General features: G+C 46.0%; 1 protein-coding gene across 1 annotated transcript in view; it reads right to left on the bottom strand.

The window, feature by feature from the left end:
• MED13 (mediator complex subunit 13) overlaps window positions 1-19,544 on the bottom strand; it is a 3,555,174-nt gene that overhangs the window by 1,771,716 nt on the left and 1,763,914 nt on the right. The window lies entirely within an intron of this gene.

The following is a 19,544-nucleotide window of genomic DNA, read 5'->3' as shown; positions in this document are numbered from 1 at the left end:
ATTACCTGTGGGTTATCCCTGTTGTGATAGCCTTTGGCCGGCCCGAACACCAGAGTTAATGTTCTTCTGTCTCGGCTGCTGTCGCTTGCTGGCTGACGTCAGGTCGTCAGTGCTATAAAGGAAGGCAGCAGACGTCATTACATCACTTTTTCTTGCCCTAACAAGTCAGAAGCCCAAGTAAATATGGTGAAGTGGTCCTGGTGGCTAAAAGCCACCATTAGAAACTTATGTCCTCCCTAAAGAAAGAAGATAAGGGGGAAGGAGGATAGGAAACCAGCTGCAACAGTGAAGACACTCGAAGATCTACATTTATGCTAAGTGTACACAACTGTATTATGTTCTTTGTGTTTCAATGTTGCAGTCATCACCTGTGGGAGGATTCCCAAAGATGAGGAGAGCGGTGGTAGGATTAGTAAGAGACCTAGGAATGGGTCAGCATGCCTGCAGAAACAAACTCTGCCCTAGCCTTAGAAAATAGAGGTAAGGTGGTAATGCTTGGTAAAGGTATGGACAGAAGTCCAGGTGGCAGCTTCCAGGATGTCCCTGGTGGGAACTCCTCTGAGGAATGCTGTGGAAGTGGAGGCTGCCTTAGTGGAATGGGTTTGAATAGACCGGGGGGGGGGGTTCCCATGAAAACTGTAGCAGAAATGGAGATAGTGTGATATCCATTTGGAAATGGGTTTCCTCTCTGCCCCTGGGGCAAAGCTGACAAGAAGTTGGTCTGTTTTCCTGAAGGGTTTAGTATGGTCCAGATAGTATCAGAGCTGTCTGTGCACATCCTGTGAGTGCAGAACTCTTTCCCCCTTGTTTTGGGGATTAGGAAAAAAGGTGGGTAGATGTATGGCCTGGTTGAGAGTTACATCGGTTACCACCTTGGATATAAGGGAGGGATTGGTCCTCAGGGAGACACTGTCTGTATAGAAGATGGTGAAGGGCTCAATGGCCATCAGTGCCTGTAGCTCAGAAACCCTTCTGGCTGAGGTGATAGCTAGGAGAAGAGCAGTCTTCCAGGAGAGGTACCTTAGTTCTGCTGAAGCAGTAGGTTCGAAGGGTGGTTAAGTTAGTTTTTTCAAAACATAACTCAGGTCCCAGGCTGGAGTGGGTGGCTTTCTGGGAGGTCTGATATTAGAAGCCCTTCTGAGGAACTGTTTAATCAAAGGATAGGAAAAACAGGGGCTGCTGTATATCAAAATGAGGTGAAATGGCTGAAGGCGTGGATTTTAATAGAGGAGGAGGAGAGACCACTTAAGTAGCTCCGCTAGGTAGTCCAGCATAAGATGGATGGAAGGTTGTGAGGTACTGCCGCCTCTGGACTGGCTCCAGGAGCAGAATCTTTTACATTTTCCTGCATAAGATTTTCTGGTGCTGGGCCTTCTGGCCTCTGTGATAAGGTCTAGGACCTGTTTGCTTAACAGGGACCCCTTGTTTCCATGAGTATTAGCCATGCTGGCAGTTTGACAGTCTGCAGGTCTGGGTGCAGCACCCCCCCCCCCAAGAGTTAAGAGGTCTGAGATCAGGGGAAGCTGCCTGGGAGGCTTTAAGGTCAGGTTGCACAGTAAGGGGTATCTCAATGTTGTCTGGGCCAATCTGGTGCAATGAGGATGGCTTTGGTCTCTCCTCCCTTATTTTGATCAGTACCTTGGGGATAAGAGGCAGAGGAGGGAATGCGTACACAAAGAGGATGTGTTCCAGGGAAGGTCAAGGCATCCATCATCCACACTAGGTGGTGATACTCCCTGGTACAGAATTTTTCAGCTGATGGTTGGGATGCGAAGCAACGACATCCACCTCTGGAGTCCCCCATAACCGAGTGATTTGCAAAAAAGATTTTTCGGTAGAGCTGCCATTAGTGGAGGTCCAGCAGGTTTCGGGTTAACTGGTCTGCCAGGGCGTTGTTGATTCCTGGGTAGGTATTGTGCTCAGGTGTAGTCCCATGGAAGAGGCTTGTCAGCCAGAGGTTCATGGCTAGACTGCACAGAGAGGGTAAAGAGTGGGTCCTTCCCTGTTTGTTGATGTGCCACATTACTGTGGTATCTGTTATAAGGAGAGCCCCAGGCTTGAGATTGGGTTTGAAGGATGTCAGAGCCTTTTGTACTGCCATCATTTCCTTCTGGTTGATGTGTAAGGGACGGTGCTGGGCATCCTAAAGACAGTGGGTGCACTTGTCTTGTAGGTGAGCACCACAAGCTATGTCTGAGGTGTCTGTGGTAATGGTCTGCCTGGTTGGGCAGACGGTGATAGGAAGACCCTTGTTCTGGGCACAGGCCTCTGCCTACCAGAGAAACGCAGCCCTTATACAGGGGATCAGAGGTATAGAGGTCTCTAGAGGTTGACAGTCTGACACCAAAGGTTCTTTAAGAACCACTGAAGTTTTCTCATGTGAGGAATTAGAAGGATGCACGATGCCATGTACCCTAAGGCTTGCTGGGACTTCCTAGCAATGAGGTGACTTTTGGAAGCCAGCTGTGTAAAACAGAGGCAGGAAGCTCTGTTTCTCTAGAGATAAGAAGGCCATTTGGGATGCTGTGTTCAGCAGTGCCCCCAAGAAAATGATCTCCCTGTAGGGTGTTTGCCTTGATTCCTTCTCGTTGGTGTACCCTAAGGAGGTTAGGAGGGTTTTGACAAAGAGGAAGTCCTTGAGGAGCTTTTCTTTGCACTGCCTGAATGAGGCAGTCGTTCAGATAAGGGTAAATTTGTATATCTTTCTGTCTGCAAAAGGCTATGGCCAGGGCTAAGCATTTGGTGAATATCCTGGGAGCAGTAGATAAGCCAAAGGGTAGCACAGAGAATTGAAACTGTTATGAGCCTGGTCTGAAGCAAAGGAATTTCTTGCAGGACTCCCTTATGGGGATGTGGAGGTAGGCATCTTTTAGATCTAGGGTAACTAATCAAGCATTTTTTGTCAGCATAGGCACCAGCTGCTGCAAAGTTAGCATTTTGAATTTGGGGACCACCAGGAAGGAGCTCAGAATAGATAGATCCAGGATGGGGCACCACATGCCTTCTTTTCTGGGAAGAAGGAATAGTCTGGAATAGAAGCCTTTGCCTGTTTGATCTGAGGGGACAGGTTCTACTGCCTTTGGGATATGAGAGTTTGGACCTGTTTAAATGCCTCTGCCCACTGATTTGGAGGTAGGTCTGGGTACCCTCTTGGAATTGGGAGTTCGTTGGAGAATTTGTATTCCTGAGAAATTATCTTTAAGACCCATTGGTCCTTTGTTACAGAAAACCACTTCACTTTGCAGAGGGAGAGCCTTCCTCCTAGTTTTTGGTGAGTGAAAAGAGGGCAGGAGGAGTCATTGAAAGTTTCTGCCATAAAGGGATGGCTTAGAACTCCCTGCCTTTGGAGTAGAAGCGGTCCACTGTTTGGTTGCCTGCTGTCCCTGGATAGGAGTCTGGGTGGTCTGTCCCTGCGGGACTTACCTTGCCCCTGTCTGCTAGGTGCAGGAAAGGACCAGTGTTTTGAGGGAAAATTCCTGCTGAACCTAGGAGGTTGTACCTGAAGGAAATTGTTTACTGTTTGCATAACATTTAGCTTTGTCTTCCATCTTTTTAAGCACTTCTGCTTTTTCTCCAAACAAGTGGTCCTTATCCAATGGTGCATCAAGTAATTTAAATCTGACATGATCAGGGAGTTGTTGTTCCTTCAACCATGCACGCCTTCTGACGACAGATCCTGACACTGCTGCCCTGCTTGAGGCTTCTAGAGCTTCATATCCACAGTGTAGTGTTTAGCCACTTGACAAAGAGTGCAGTAAATCTGCTAGCTCTTCAAATTGGCAGTCAGGAAAAGTAGAAAACTTTTGTTTAAATAGTTCCAAAGTGTGTTGTTGATATTTTAACATGTGGAACTGACAGTTGAGTGCTCTGATAGCTAAGGTTGCAGAGGTGCATACTTTTTCACCCCATCTGTCCAGAGCTCTGAAGTCCTTGTCAGGAGTAGAATTCTTTGCAGAACTAGCTTTAGCTCATTTTGGTTCCTCTGTAAAGACCTCCAGGTCTGCAGCAGGATTTCTGTACAGGTATTTGTGAGAATCCAGTACTCTAATACCAGTCAGGTTTTCTGGGAGCAGGTGGGAGGGCATCTGGAGTTAAGTCGGATTCATGGAAGACATTAACCACCTCTAAGATAGGGTGGATGGCCAAGGGTCTGTGCTGGGGCAGGTCTAGAAACTCTGTCTTTTCTTAGACTGAAAGAAGTCCTGGGATTCCCAGTGGAAATGTTCCCTGAGGGGATGAAGGGTTTCCTCAAAGGAACGATCTTCCGGTGGGGAGGCAGAAAGAATGGATTCCTCTGCATCTGAATCCTCATAAGCAGTAAGAGGTTGTTGTTCCTCTTCAAAATCTGAATAATCAGACTCCTCAAAATCCTGTTCTGTCAGTATTTCAGGGGAAGGGTCTCTTTTCCTTTTAGAAGGTGTGGCATGACTACCCCTGATGAGGGTGGTAAGATCCTCTGCCATTTTAAGCATTTGACCTTGTGGTGGAGCAGGGGTAAAATGGTGGCTAGAGGCAATTTCTTTAGCAGTGGCCTTGCCTCTAGGCCTAAGAGCATCCATCGGTCTGACAAACAGTAGTCGGAGGAAAAGACGTCATTTTTTTTTGTCTGGATTCGGTAATGCGAAAGACCTCCTCAGAACCCGGTGCCCACATCACTGCTCTGGATGCAACCGAGGCTGAGACAACCAAAGGCTCCGAAAACTAAGATTTCTGCGGCATGCTGGACTCAAAGGATCTCAATAGAGGCCTGCAAAGGTATTGAATCAGGCATCAGGGGCTGCGAAGGTGCCTCACTGAATTCCGGAGAACTAACGACCTGTTTAGCGGCAGAGTTGCCGGAAAGCTTAGCCTTGTGTGGTCTGTCTCCATCTTTAGCCTTGAAGTTTTTTCGGAATGTCTACAGATTGTTGGCTGACAGATGACATTTCGGAAAGCAAATAGGGAAGACAGAAATATCTGGCTACAAAGAGAGCTCTATGACGAATGGTTCTTGCATTAAAAAGGGCACAGAACTAGCAACGGGGGAAGTCATGGTCTGGGCCTAAAGAAGTGACAAAGTAAGAATGGAAGTCTCAGAGCGGTTTTTGCTTTCCACAGGCAAGACAATTGTTAACTTTTTTGGACATCACTTAAGGGCAAGAAAAAGGGATCCCCAATGGAGTACTTGGCTTTAGACGTTTTCAGCTGTAATTCGAACTCTGGTAGTGACCGACTGGCACACTTGCGAACTGCTTCTGCTATGGGCTCCATGGCAAGAAAGACTGATGTAATGATGTCAGACAGCAAATGACAGCAGCCGACTCAGAAAAACACCGACTCTGGTATTCGGGCCAGCCGAGGGCCACCACAGCAGGGATAACCCAACATGTGATTACTGCAACAGTGAAACACGAAGAACATTCTTAGTTGTCTGTGCACATCCAGAGAATTACTAGAAGGCTCACCCAGACTCTGCTACACTTTGCTGTGAGGGAAAGGTTAGTTTGATTTTTATTTGTTGTAATACTTTATTGCCTTTTTCTGTTTTGAATACTGTGATTTGTTTTATTTACCTTGTGTTTTACTTGTATTCTGCTTTTAACTGCATATTATAACTTGAAAAGAGACCACAGCTCTCTCTCTTCTGAGTCGGGCAAAAATTAGTACAGGTCAATAGAACAGGTCAGTTATGGTTAATAATCTGTGAACGGAGGGGATGGAGCTAGGAACTAAAGAAAGAAGTTATGTACACACCATAACATTCCATGTTTGTAGTCCATCTCGCCCTTCATTCTTACATATGCGTTCGGAGCCGATCCTCTGCTCCGACTCGGCCGATTATAAAGCTCAAAGTTTCTTAACTGGCTCATGGCAAGGTAGGTATTCCATAGTGCACTAGTAAGAATACCCAGATCTTGTTTGCTGCTGACTAAAAAAGTGATAGGTTACCCATAAGGAACAAAGATGAAAGGTCTCCACCCTACCAAAGGCAATACTATCCATTATCCAGATCCTCCAAGGATACATAGACAGGGTAGCTGGGTGGGTTCGAAAGAATGAAGGGTGAGATGGACTACAAACACGGAACGTTATGGTGAGTACATAACTTCTTTATGTTCTGTAGTTTTATCTCACCTTCATTCTTACATATGGGACAGCGTCTGTAGCACCATTTTCTCAGGTGGCTCACGGGAATATACTCCTAAGAACCGTGGAACCAAAGGAGGCTCTACCCCTTGAGGTCAAATCCAATTTGTAATGAGTAATAAAGGTATGAGGGGTAGCCCAAGTTGCTGCTGCACAAATACTGTCAATTGGGACTCTGGCTTGAAAGGCAGCAGATGTGGATAGGGATCTGGTAGAACAAGCCTTCATTTTAAATGGAAGTTCTTTTCCACTGGAACAGTAGAGAAGAGTTCCAGTTGGAAATCCAGTTAGAAAGAGTTCCCTTGGAGACTGGCAGACCTATCCTAGTTTCAGGAAAGGATAACAATTGGTCTGATTTTCTAAGTTCCTTGGGTCTATGTAGGTAGAACCGTAACTGTCTGTGAACATCAAGTTGATGAAATTTATATTCTGCCCTGTCTGAATGATTAGGAAAAAATACAGGCAGTTAGATAGTCTGGTTCAAATTAGACTGAAAGCAAACTTTGGGGATGAAGGAAAGGTTTGTACGAAGGGAAACTCTGTCGCTATGAAAAATCAAGTAAGGTGGTTAGACTGACCGTGCTTGCAACTCTGACACCCTTCTAGCGGATGCAATACTCCTAGAAAAATTGACTTCCAAGGTAGAAGCTCAGTTCACGAGAATGTGTGGGTTCAAAGGGTGGGGAAGTAAGTTTGGGCAGAACGAAATCTAGATCCCAAGGAGATGCAGGTTCCTGAAAGGGAGGTCTTAGCAAGGTAGTGCCTTTAAGGAATGTTTTACACAATCTGTGAGACATCAGATTAGGCTCATGTTGTCCCAAACGAAAACTGGATATTGCTGCCAGTCAAACTTTAATTGTAGCAGCAGCTGATCCCTGATGGAAAAGTTTGGTTAGGAATGCTAACACCAACGGGATGGGTGCTGTGTAAGGATCTACATTTTTCGCTTTTGACCAGATAGAAAATCTTCTCCATATGCTAGTGTATAATTTCCTCATGGAAGGTTTCTGGGAAGATGTGAGGATATGGGTCACTGCATGTGAAAAATCATGAAGCCTAACTTGGGATGGAAGTGGAGCAGCCACGCTGTCAAGTTGAGGGTGTGGAGGCAGGGGTGGAAGGGAACCTGACGTGTATCAAGAGGTCTGGAACTGGGTCCAGAGTCCATGGATAGTCTAGGAGATGAAGCCTGAGAAAGGGGAACTAAATCTGATGAGGCCAATAAGGAGTGATCAGAATCATTTTGCTTCCCAAGGACTTGGCTTTCTGCATCCCTTTTGATAAGAGTTGAAAGGGGGAAAATTAATAAACAAGTCCCGGAGGCCAATTGCGAACAAGTGCATCTCTCAGTGACTCCTCTGGAGGGAGGATAAGGGTAAAGTAGCTGCTGCATTTGGCGTTGATTGGACTGGCAAACAGATCGCAGCAAGGCTGTCCCAATTTACAAAAAATCTGTTCCGCGACTTTCTGATTTAGAGACCACTCGTGTGGACTACCACATTGGTTGTCCCCGGGATATGTGTTGCTATTAGAAAGCGCTGGGAAGACATCGCCCACTGCCAAACACGAAGAGCCTCTTGACATAAGGGGTAAGATCTGGTTCCTCCTTGCTTGTTTAGATACCATACCACTGACGTATTTGTCAGACTGGATTGCTATCGCCCTTAGAGGAAGAAAGTCATGAAGTGCTTGCAAAGCTAGTAGCACTGCTCTCATATCTATGGCATTGATAAGCAAGTGAGTCTCATGATCTTGCCATGTGCCTTGGACAGTCCTGCCTAGATAATGCCCCCCCGCCCTATTTGGGAGGCATCTGTGGTCACAGTAGCAATGGGTTGGCGAGGAAGGAAGGATATTCTTGTCATCAGTTGATCGGGCTGAATCCACCAACGAAGGTCCGTTTTGCAAGATTCTGTTATGAGAATATGAGAGAGGTAGCTGTTGAGACCACTGAGAAAAAAGTAGCCACTGAAGGATTCGCATATGCAATCTGGCTAGTGGAACTAGAGTTATGGTAGAAGCTATGGTCCCTAAAAGTTTCAGCACTGTCTTGGCCTTGACTTTTTGTTGAAGTAAACTGTGCATCTGTTGTCTGAGATTTTGAATTCTGTCTGTAGGAAGATGAGCCATCGTGGCGACTGTGTCTAATTCTGTGCCTATAAAAGTCACAAACTGAGAGGGCGACAAGGCAGTCTTTTCCAAATTTATAATAATTACTAGCTGGGTGCAAAGCTGGATGGTTAAATCCCAGGCTTGTAGGAGTAGTTGCCTGGTGGTGGTGGTGGTCAGGAGCCAGTCGTCCAGGTACAGAAACACTTGGAATCCACTTGAGACAGGCTTCTGGATACAAAGATAGGCGACCACCAACTGGCTCCAGAGAAGCGCAGCTGGGCCCCACATCAGGAGCGCTGATAGGGACAGCCACGAAAAGAATAGTGGCCACCATGGTTTTGTGGACCACCCCCCCCCCCCGCCTCTACAGGGCAACATCTACCACTAGCTCTTCCTCACCTGACTCTGAAAGAGGAATCACCCTGTGCGTTCGGGAAAGTCTCTGGGATTTCTTGAACCACATTTTCCCGCCTCTCTGACCCTTGGGGTATGGTCTAGATGTTACAGTAAAACGTACTCCCATGGCAGAGTGTGTTTTCCCTTCCTGTTTGCACCTGGTGAGTGCATCTTTTACCTTGGGTACAAACAAAGAGGAACCGTCAAAGGGGGCACTGGTAAAAGTAGACTTGAAGGGATCTGCAAAATTACATAAGCGCATCCAGGAGTGTTTCCTAAGGGAAACCTCTGAACCCGCTTGCTCTACTTGCTCCATCTGCTGCATAGGAAATCAGCCTCATGGAGGAGTTAACAATGGAGTTTAAGGTGGACAACTGAGCAGTAAAACTTTCTCAGGGACTCCTTCAGTTGATGTACCTTGGAGAGCATCTCCTAGCTCCTTTAGGAGATCTCTCTGAAGCCTAGTAAAATGTGTGAGGTAATTCAGCGATCTGAGAGCAAAAGCCACCAAAGAGAAGATAAGCTTCCCGTATCTACCCATCATTCGAGACTCCTTGTTTGGTGGAAGGACAGATGTAGAAGTCTCCGCTAGTTCTTTCTTTTTGGCAGCCGCCACCATCATGGCATTTACAGGCACACCTTTGGTCAAGCACTCTTTCTCTTTGGGAGCTAAGAGAAATATGTTGGGTCTTCTGGGGACTGGTTCTACAGCATCAGGAGTTTCCCACACCTTCCGACTAACTAGGTCCAGGAGCTCATCAAAAGGTGGAGACACCCAAGAGGCTGAAACCCGAAAGCCTTCAGGCAACACTGACTCCTCATCAGAAGGGGTGACAGTGGGCCAGCCGCCTCTCTGCTTCAGGATCTCTAAAATATCTACAAATGAGATCATCAGAGGACGACCTAGGGGATCATTCAGACTTCAAGGTCAGTGTCGAGATGGACTCATCCGGGGAGTCTACATGCTTCCTCTTGCATGTCCTCCTCCAAGGGGGCTCCTCAGAAGGATATTCTGGGGAGGTCGCGGAAGACTGGGGGCCACCCAACGGGGGCTCATGAGGCTTTGGGTCTCTGCTGCCAAGAGAGAGAGAGATGGTGCCGAGACAGAGGTGGGTGCTTGAGGGCGAAGAGTATCGGTACCCTTGTGCGGAGCAGATGCCGAGACAGCATGCTCCTCATCTTGAATGCAGATCTCTCTGGTTCAGAGGACAGCTACGGTTCCAAGGAAACGGAGGTAGCCCTCGGCTCCAAAGCAATCGGCTCTGAGATGGATGTAGGGTCCGAGCTCAACCTAGCTGATGCACAGAGAGGTAAGCTCGGCACTGAGGAAGCTCGGGTCCAAGCGTCCCTGTCAGAGCAGACTGGTGAGCTTCGGCTCCTAGACACTAAGGACGGCACCGAAGGTGTCAGAGCGGAACTCTGCTCCGAAACAGACACAAGGGGTGCTGGAACCAAGGGTTCCACAACAAGTGGCACTGAAATCTCTGGCTCTGAAGGACCAACACGGCTCAGAGGAGGAATAGCGACAGGGAGAATGGTCTTAGATGGCTCTGGAACAGACTGGGTCGGAGCCAGCAACAATTTTGGTAAAGCAGACTACTTCACAAGTCTAAGCACTACTCTCTCTCTACATTCTCTTCTGAAAGGCTCTTGGAGGATTTGGTTGACAGGGTAGGCGACCTAGATCTTTGTAACATGGGAGACCGTAAAGCTGGGGAGACCGGCAAAAGCTCTCTAGACCGACTCCAATACAACTTCTCCGTGGTCGGCTCAGAAAGACTTGGGGCTGACACTGCAGTGTCAACATCGATAACCTATACTGGCTCAGAGGAGAGTGGAGCTGAAGAAGTAGAAGGCTTATCCAATTTTAATACTTTCTGAGGAGGTCCAGGCAGCAGTCGATGCAGGAGAAGGTCTCTGCCAACTTGACCTTTTTCTTTGAAGAGGGAGACTTGGAGGATGATGAAGAGCTGGCTAAATCCTCCTCGAAGGAAGGCTTAAGGAGACCTTTCAGTATTAATTTGTTCTTCCTTTCTTGGAGAACTCTGGAGCTGAAGGAGTGACAGAAAGAACAGGTTTCCTGTAGATGAATGGCTGAGGCAGTAAAAGCAGTTACTATGGCCGTGAATGACTGACGTTTTTTGGGAGCACTTAAGGCACTTGTTAAAACCTGAAGGTTTATGATCTTTGGACTCCTTAGACATGCTTAGTACAAACAGAACTCCAAAAGACAAAAGAGCTGCAACTCTGAGAACACAATACGGGGCCTAGAAACGACCAACAAGTTCTCAGCAATAACTACTGAAAATTTAGCAAAAACACAATATTTGCTACCTATTATAACTATTACTAAAAACTATGCAAATTAAGCTATATTCTAAGCAGAAATAGCAATAAGAACTATAATAGTAATAAAAAATATCCAACTTAGCCACAGCCAAGCAAGAAGCACTTCTGAACTTGCAGACACGGCAAAACAAGATCTGGGTATTGTTACCAGTGATGTATGGGATACCTACCTTGCCACGAGCCAACTAAGAGACTTTGAGCTTTGTAATTGTCCGAGTCGGAGCCAAGGATCGCTCCAAACCCATATGCAAGAATGAAGGCGAGATAGGATTACAGAACATCTATTTAAGGGGTAAAATAAAACATTTCAGTGCTTTACTAGAAAGGCTCACCCAGACTCTGCTACACTTTGCTATGAGGGAAAGGTTAGTTTGCTTTTTATTTGTTGTATTACTTTATTGCCTTTTTCTATTTTGAATACTGTGATTTGTTTTATTTACCTTGTGTTTTACTTGTATTCTGCTTTTAACAGCATATTAAAACTTGAAAAGAGGCCACAGCGCTCTCTCTTGTAAGTCAAGCAGAACGTTTTTTCCCCACCATCCCACCCGGTTATTGTAGTGTTCTTAAGCACCCTTTTTCTAGTTACCTTCCCCTAATGTCAATTTGACCATATATCTCATTTCCTCTCCGTTTTTACTGGCTTGTAAGCACAAAATTATTATCTGAAATCACTCCCCTTCAACTAATTTATTGGCCAGCCTACTGTACTCCATAGTACCACAATACAAAAGTGACCACCCCCTTTCAATCTATCTTGCTGTTTTAAAAATAGTGACTCTCCACTAAAACTTAACTTTTTAGACAAGTAAAACTTGTTACCTACTTTCACACCTAACTCCTCCAGTGCACATTGCAGTGATTAGGATAAACTATTTTTTTTCCATCTTATCTTTAAGCATCCCTGTGACTAGCACATGCTTTAAAACCTGCTGGAAAGCACTAGGAAGTCTTAAATTGATATAAGCACTCAACTCTGCTCGTTAAGGAGAAATTAATTGTAGGCACTAAACAGCCTATAACTGCAAAGTACATTGCTAAGGTAAGGGAAAACAGCTCTTGTACTTTACAAAAAAAAAAGCACAAACCAGGCATGTCCAAGGGTCAGCTTCCGGTGATTTCTCCTGTCCACCTGGTGAATCTGGGCATACTGAGCCAATACAGCAATTGCCTCATGTACACAGACAGTCCTCCCCCTCCTACCACCCAACCCTACAGCCTGTGAGAGATGCACTTACATAGCCAAACTGGAGGCAAAGCTCTATCCAACCAAGATTGTGCTAGACAGTCAAGAGGAGAAGGTTAACACCCGCACCACACCTCAAGCAACACATAGCCCTTCTAAACCCACACCACCAACACCCACACATAGCAACACTAAACCCACATATGTGGAGGCTCTTAACAGTAACCTCTCCAAGCAAAAAGGACCTCCGAAGCTGAAATGCAAACAAACACCAATCACAACCAAAGTGTCACATGGTTCACAACACTAGTGTGCCACCCAACAACAGCCCCTAAGGCAAGACAACGTACCAAACACTTTAGTCATAGGTGACTCTATAGTCAGGCACACTGATGTCCCACTCACCAGGCTGAACATGGAGAAAACTACAGTCAGCTGCCTGTAGGGTGCCAGGATCCGCCACACAACACATGCACTCAAGTCACTCCACAATAAGTACACATATGACTGTCATTGTCCATGTTGGAGTGAATGACTTGAGACGTACCTCCCTTGACTACATGAAGAGAGACATGGAAGAGCTCTCGGATCATGTGGCCCAGGCAGGTATGACCCTAGCCCTGAGTAGCATCCAGCCTTCTCCCAAAATGAGACCACAGTATAAAGACAAAATGACAGACTTAAACTGGCTAAGCATCTGGTGTCATTCAAAGGGGATCAGTATCTGTCTGCCTGGGACAACATGATCGACAGACCACATTGCTTTGCCAGAGGTGGTCTGCATCTGTCACCCCTGGGATTCAGGTTACTGGCTAAGGCTCTTGCCACCCCTTATATTGCCTTTTTTAGGCAAAGTTCAAAGGACAAAAACCACCACTGTAACAGGCACAAGCATGCAAAATCTGAAGGTAATGCTACTCAATGCTAGAAGTCTAAACCTCAAAATGCACTCACTCAAGGCACTCCTAAAAATGGAGAACATCGATATCTGTGCAGTAACTGAGACCTGGTTCAAGGCTCCAGACAGCACGCCTGCAATACCAAGCTACAATTCATACCACACTTTTCGGCCACCAAACCAGGACTGAAACACTAAAGGTGGTGGAGTGTCCATTATTCACCAAGGATATTCACACCACCAGACTAGTTGTCCAACACAATGAGTCTAAAATTCTCCAGGTGCAACTAACACTAGGTAAGACTGCAATCCAAATTGTAGCTCGCTACAGATCCCCCACCATGCCCCAAGATTCTCACTATACCTTTCTAAACATACCAGAAAATATTAAGATACAACCTACTACTGGGTGATTTCAACTACCCTGCCATTAACTGGGAAAACTACTCGTGTATCAACACCTTTGTCCAACGGTTCTTGGAATTCATAAATTCCAACACCCTGGATCAACTAATCCTTAGTCCCACCAGGGGCTCCAATATCCTAGACCTGGTCATTAACAACATGGGAAATCAATGCTTCACACCTATGGTCACCCCCTCCTTGGTCAAGTCTGATCATAAGCTAATCACCCTTGACATCCACCCCCCCCCCCCGGTAAGGAAACCTCCGTAAAAAATTTCTCCATAGCCATCTTCATACTGCTCAAGTCAGAAGCGACAAACTTCATGACACCCATGCAGATGAGAAATTAAAGTTTGACTGCTGAATCCTACACTAAGGCACTGTACAAGCACATCCACTCGTGCATAAATTGTGCCATCCCCAAAAGAACTAAGACACTCTCCTCCAAAAAAGGAAGCCAGTCTGGTGGTCCCTTGCCATAAACAAACTTCACAACAAAAGGAAGAAACTGTTGCAGAAGAGGAGAAAATCCAAGGATGCAAAAAAACTCCCTTACCAGCCTGAGTAAGAAGCTGAGATACCTCAAAATCCTCCACAGCTAGTTATGAAAATAAAATTGCCAAAGATTCCAAAGACAACCACAAGGCATTCTATAGCTGTCAAGAATCTAAATGGCAATGCTCAGATCTGCTCTGAGCTACAACAGAATGGCATTAAATATAATGATCCCAAGGATATTTCCAATATCCTGGCAGATCGATTCAGTGCAAACTTCACCCCCCTCTCACCCCTTAAAGGGCCCACCTCAATACCGAAAGTTTGCCAAATTCTGGTAACGGCCACACAGATTAAAAAAAAAAAAAAAAAAAAACTCTCTCCAAAGCTAAAAATACAGCATCCATGGGACCAGACGACATCCCAGGCTGTGTACATGAACTATAAAATTAACTGGCACCTCACCTAAGTGTCACGTTTGATCATAGCCTCACCTCAGGCTTCGTGCCCACTTGAGTGGCGCAGAGCTGTAGTTATCCCACTCCACAAGGGGGGATCCACCTTGGAACCCAAGGACTATCACCCCATCAGTCTGACGAGCCTGATCTGCAAGGCCATGGAACGTATTATCATGGAACTTATAAACAAAGACATTGGCAACCTTCAAACACTGGACCTCATGCAGTTTGGGTTCGTGAAGGGCTGATCCTGTCTCATGAACCCGACTTCTTCGAATCAGTCTCCAGAGCCGTGGCCAAGGGTAAGGTGGTCTACACAGCCTATCTGGACCTCGCCAAGGCCTTTGACACCACCCTCCACTCTGGAATCATAGATAAACTTACTAAGCTGGGCATTAATCCCCAAGTAACTCAATGGGTTGCCAACTGGCTTACTGACAGAACCCACACTGTAAAAGTAGCCAACTCCAAATCCAGCTCCAGACAAGTGGAGTATCTCAGGGTTTAGTCCTGGGACCCCTCTTGTTTGACATCTACTTCTCTGAAGTACAGGCCAACACTAAGGGACTCTGGCTAACAAAGTTTGCAAATGATTGCAAACTGGGAGCCATTATTGAATTCCCAAATGATGTGGATATTCTACAAAAGGGCCTTATACAAACAGATGATTGGTGCCAGAGCCATGGGCTCAAGCTCAATGCCAAGAAATGCATAGTTATCTTCTCTGGGAAAAAACACGTACCCGTGAATTACCACATAGGTGACAGTACACTAAACACCGAAAGTGTGATGAGACTTAGGGACACAGGTGGACAGTGGTCTCACCTTGAATAACCACATCAGTCAGGAAATACTTCTATGTGGCACACCTCATCACTAAGGATTTTTCATCCAAAAAAAAAGGAGGTCATTGTCCCACTGTACTCATCCCTCATTAGACCTTTTATAGAATATAATGTACAGTTTGGTATGTACCTCTCAAGACATCTGCAACAACTGGAAAGGCCGCAGAAACACCTCACTAAAAGAATCACAAGCCTAAAGCAGATGCCCTATGCTGACAGTTTAAAAAAACTCTACCTATACTCTGTCGCATATAGTCTACTCAGAGGTAATCTCTGCTTAACATACAAGGCCATGTCAAACCCAGAGCTGTTGGACATACAACACTTAAAGAAATCCTAATCCTTCAGAGACGCACACTCCAGTGATCTAAACCTTATCACCACAATGAACAAAACATGCTGGAGGGATAGGTTCCTGAACCAGAGACTCCCCAGACTCTGGAATAGACTGCTCGTACATGTCAAGCAGAGCACCTCTTTGGCCCTCTTCAAAAGGAACCTTGATGATTGGATGGGAGATGGGAAATTCACCCCGGGGATCACATCAGTCGCCCTGGAGACAGGGGTCCAGGGAAGTAAATACTGCGGGAAGAAATTGTCAGGGAATTGTTATGGCTAGGCTTGTATAGGCCCTAGGGCCAATAGCCTAGCACCAACCTACGAACCTATGAATGAAGGATCCTCTCTGCATTATTACATGGAGGGAGAAAGAATGTCGGTAGATGAATAGACTGGTTAAGAGACAGTTCATTCGCCACTTTGAGCATGAAGGAAGGGTTAAGTGCGCAAAGTCACCCTGCCCTTGTGGAAGGTGGTGTAAGGGGGACAAGGCCATGAGGGCCTGCAGTTGAGACACTTCTTGCGGAGGCGATGGCCACTAAGAGAATGTTTTTCCATGCGCACATTTGCAGGGAAGCTGTGCTTGCTGGGTCAAAAGGCGGTAGGGTTAGTTTTTCCAGTACAAAGCTGAGGTCCCTTGAGAGGAGCAATGGGTTTCCTTGGTGGTCTGATATGCAAGACCCCTCTCAGGAAAAGCTTAACATCCAGTCTGGATAGCAGAGGTGGCTGTAAATGCAAGTGGGCTGAAATAGCAGAAGGGTGGACTTTCAGAGACGAATATGCTAGTCCTTCCTTAATGAGCTCAACATACATAAGGACCAAAGAGGGATCTGCTTGAAAAGGGTCCCTGTCCTTAAGCGCACAGCAATTTGTGAATCTATGCCATTTGGACAAATTTTTTGCTGGTAGATTGTTTCCTGGTCTACCCTCAGGACGGAGAGCACATCCTCTGAGTATAGTTGTCTGAAAGGGATCAGAAGTTGATCACCCACAGGGTCAGATGCAGTAAAGGCAGTGGAGGGTGAATGAGAGATTCCTTTTGTTGGTTGAGTAGGTCCACCTTGTGGGGTAACTTGTGGTGATTGCCCTTGGCTAGGAAGTGAATGGGAAACCAGTGCTGCCGTGGCCAACAGGGAGTCACCAGCAAGATTTCTGGTTGGTCTTTACTGATCTTCAGTAGGACATGGTGTATTAGAGGGAAGGAGGGAAAAGCATACAGGAACATTCCCTTCCATAGAAAGCTGAAGGCATTCACTCTCCATGCCAGTGGAGTGTGATCCCTGAAGCAAAATCTGGGGGGAGGCAAACAGATCCACTTGGCGTGCACCACTGGTGGACAATGTCTAAGAAGGTTTCATTGTGCAAAATCCGTTCGTGCTGAGGGGAGGATGTTCTGCTGAGCAAAACTGATTGTTAGTTTTCCCGAGAGGGGATATAAGAGGCCTGCTGTAAGTGGTTGTCTGGTTATTTCCCAGATTTGTAGAGTTATCTGGCATAATTGGTACGCCTTTGTCTCTCCGTGCCTGTTGAGATACCACATGACAGTTGTGTTGTCTGTCACAACGTGTCGCAGGCCTGATTGCAAGACGAAGGAAAGCTTTGAGAGTCAGTAATACTGCTGTCATTTCCCTGACATTGATGTGTTGCTTTTGAAGTGCAGGGTTCCAACACTGTTGAACGCTGAAGCCCTGGAACTCTGCTCCCCACCCTAAATATGATGCATCTGTCTGCATGGTTTGAGTGATGGGGTAGTTAGAGTGGGATGCCCTGGTTCTGTGAAACTTGCTGAATTCACCACTTTAGTTCTGTTTTTAGGCAGGGCAGGAGAGGAATAAGTTTGTCTCATGAATGTTGGCTTTGAGACCATACATTTTTTAAATACCATTGAAATTTTCTCATGTGCAACCTGGCTAATGGGAGCATGGGAATGGTTGCTGCCATGAGACCTAGGACTTTCAGAAATTGTCTTGCAGAGAGATGGGATTTTGTAAGTAGGCCTTGAAAATGGCTGGGGAGACTGCACTTTGTCCAGTGGGAGAAAGGATCTCATCAAGTCTGTTCTTATCCTGCAGCCTAGGAAAAGTTTGTTCTGCTGAGGAAGAAGTGAGGACTTCTGGAGGTTGATAGTGAAGCCCAAGCTGTGGAGGACAGTCATTGTGAATTTGAGATGGTTTTGCAGGGTGGATTCTGATTCTGCCAGAACAATGTTGCCCAGGTAAGGGTAGATTTGGAGTCTCTTGGTTCTGGAATAGGCAATGGCTTGGGCCAGGCACTTTGTAAATACTCTGGGAGCAGTAGACAAGCCAAAGGGCAAGGCTGTAAACTGAAAGTGTGAAGAATGTCCAGTGAAGTGCAGAAACCTCCTGTGGGAGGTTCTGATAGGGATGTGCAAGGTAGGCATCCTTTAAATCCAGAGTGACCATGAAGGCTTTAGGTGGAATGAGGGGTAACAAAGTTTGCAGGGAGAGCATCCTGAAGGACGGAACTTTTAGAAACAGGTTTAGTTAAGTCCAGGATTGGCCTCCAAAGGCCATCCTTTTTGGGAACTAGGAAAAGGCGGGAATAGAAGCCTTTTCCTTTATGTCCACATGGAACTGGCTCTATAGTTCCTCGAGTCAGGAGTTCTTTCAATATGAGAGGGAATAAATGTAGCTGCTTTCTTGGAGGGAAGGGAATTCATTCTGGCCTTGGCTTTTCTTTGCAAAATAGAAAATATCCTTTTTGGATTACGGAAAGCACCCAAGTATCCAAGGTAATTGTTTTTCAGAAGAGGCGGCATTGGGTAAGGCAGAACAGAGAGAGCTGATCCAGGCAGTCACGTTGAAGTGGAACCTCCTCGGTCAGGAAAAGGCTGCTTGGCAGGTCCCTGGGATTAGGAGGTCTGGAGTATGGCAATCTCTTGGACCCTTTACGAAGTCTAGAGGAGGAAGGACGAGATGTAGACTGAGTTCTTCTTACAAAAGTCTTAGAGTAGTTCCTATAGTATCTGGGGAAGGGGGACACCAGCAAGAGCTTGATGTCTTGAAGCTCTTTACTTTTATCTTGTAGATTTTTGAAAAGTTTTGCTGAATTCTTACCAAACAAGAGATTGTGGTCTAGTGAAACATCCATTATCTTGGATTTAAAGTCATCTGGGAGAGGTTGGAGGCGCAGCCACGAATATCTATGCAAGACAAATGCAGATGCAGCAGACCTGGCTGATGCTTCTGTTGCATTATAACTGCACATAATCGAGTGTCTGGCTACTTGAGTAAAGACAGTTTAGATGCATTGGCATTTTTTGTGGGACAGTCAGGGGTAGAAGCTAGCAAAATGGAGGCCTGGGAAACCAGGTCTAAGCCATATTTTACCATGTGTGTTTGGTAATTTATAGCCCTAAAGGCTAAGGTGGAGGAGGTATGTACTTCTTGACCCATTCTGTCTTTGGTCTTGCTGTCCTTGTCTGTGGGTAAAAGGGAAGCAGAGGGTAATTGTCCAAATTGTCTGTCAGGAGACACAGCAATGACTGCAGGGTCAACCATGGAGGTTTCACTAGAAACTTCTGTTCATCTGGAACTTTATAAAATCTATCCGGCCTTTTAGGGGCAGATAGTTAAGAATCTGGATTCTTGGCGGCTGAATTAAAGGCGCCCAGAAAGGCTGGTAGAACTGCAGAAGCTCAAAATATCTTTTCTGGGTATCTGTCAAAGTATCCAACTTGAAGTACTCTCTCATTTTTGTGAGAGCTTCCCCAAAGGAAATATCCTCTGGAGGAGAATCACCCTCAATAGAGTCTTCGTCTGGGGAGTAATATTCCACAGGAGAAGCAATTTGAGAGAGAGATTACTCAGAAGAGGAATCGTATTGTTCAGGTTCTTTCTTCTCCATGCTGAGTAGTGATTAAAGGGAGGGAAGAAGCATAGGCTGGCGTAGGGCTCAGCACTGGAATGTCTGTA

The sequence above is a fragment of the Protopterus annectens genome, chromosome 13.part0, assembly GCF_019279795.1.
Source record: "Protopterus annectens isolate FY-2018-M chromosome 13.part0, PAN1.0, whole genome shotgun sequence".
Lineage (NCBI taxonomy): Eukaryota > Metazoa > Chordata > Ceratodontiformes > Protopteridae > Protopterus > Protopterus annectens.
Note: the sequence above shows the minus strand (reverse complement) of the source record. Positions and strands in the feature narration are given on the sequence as shown.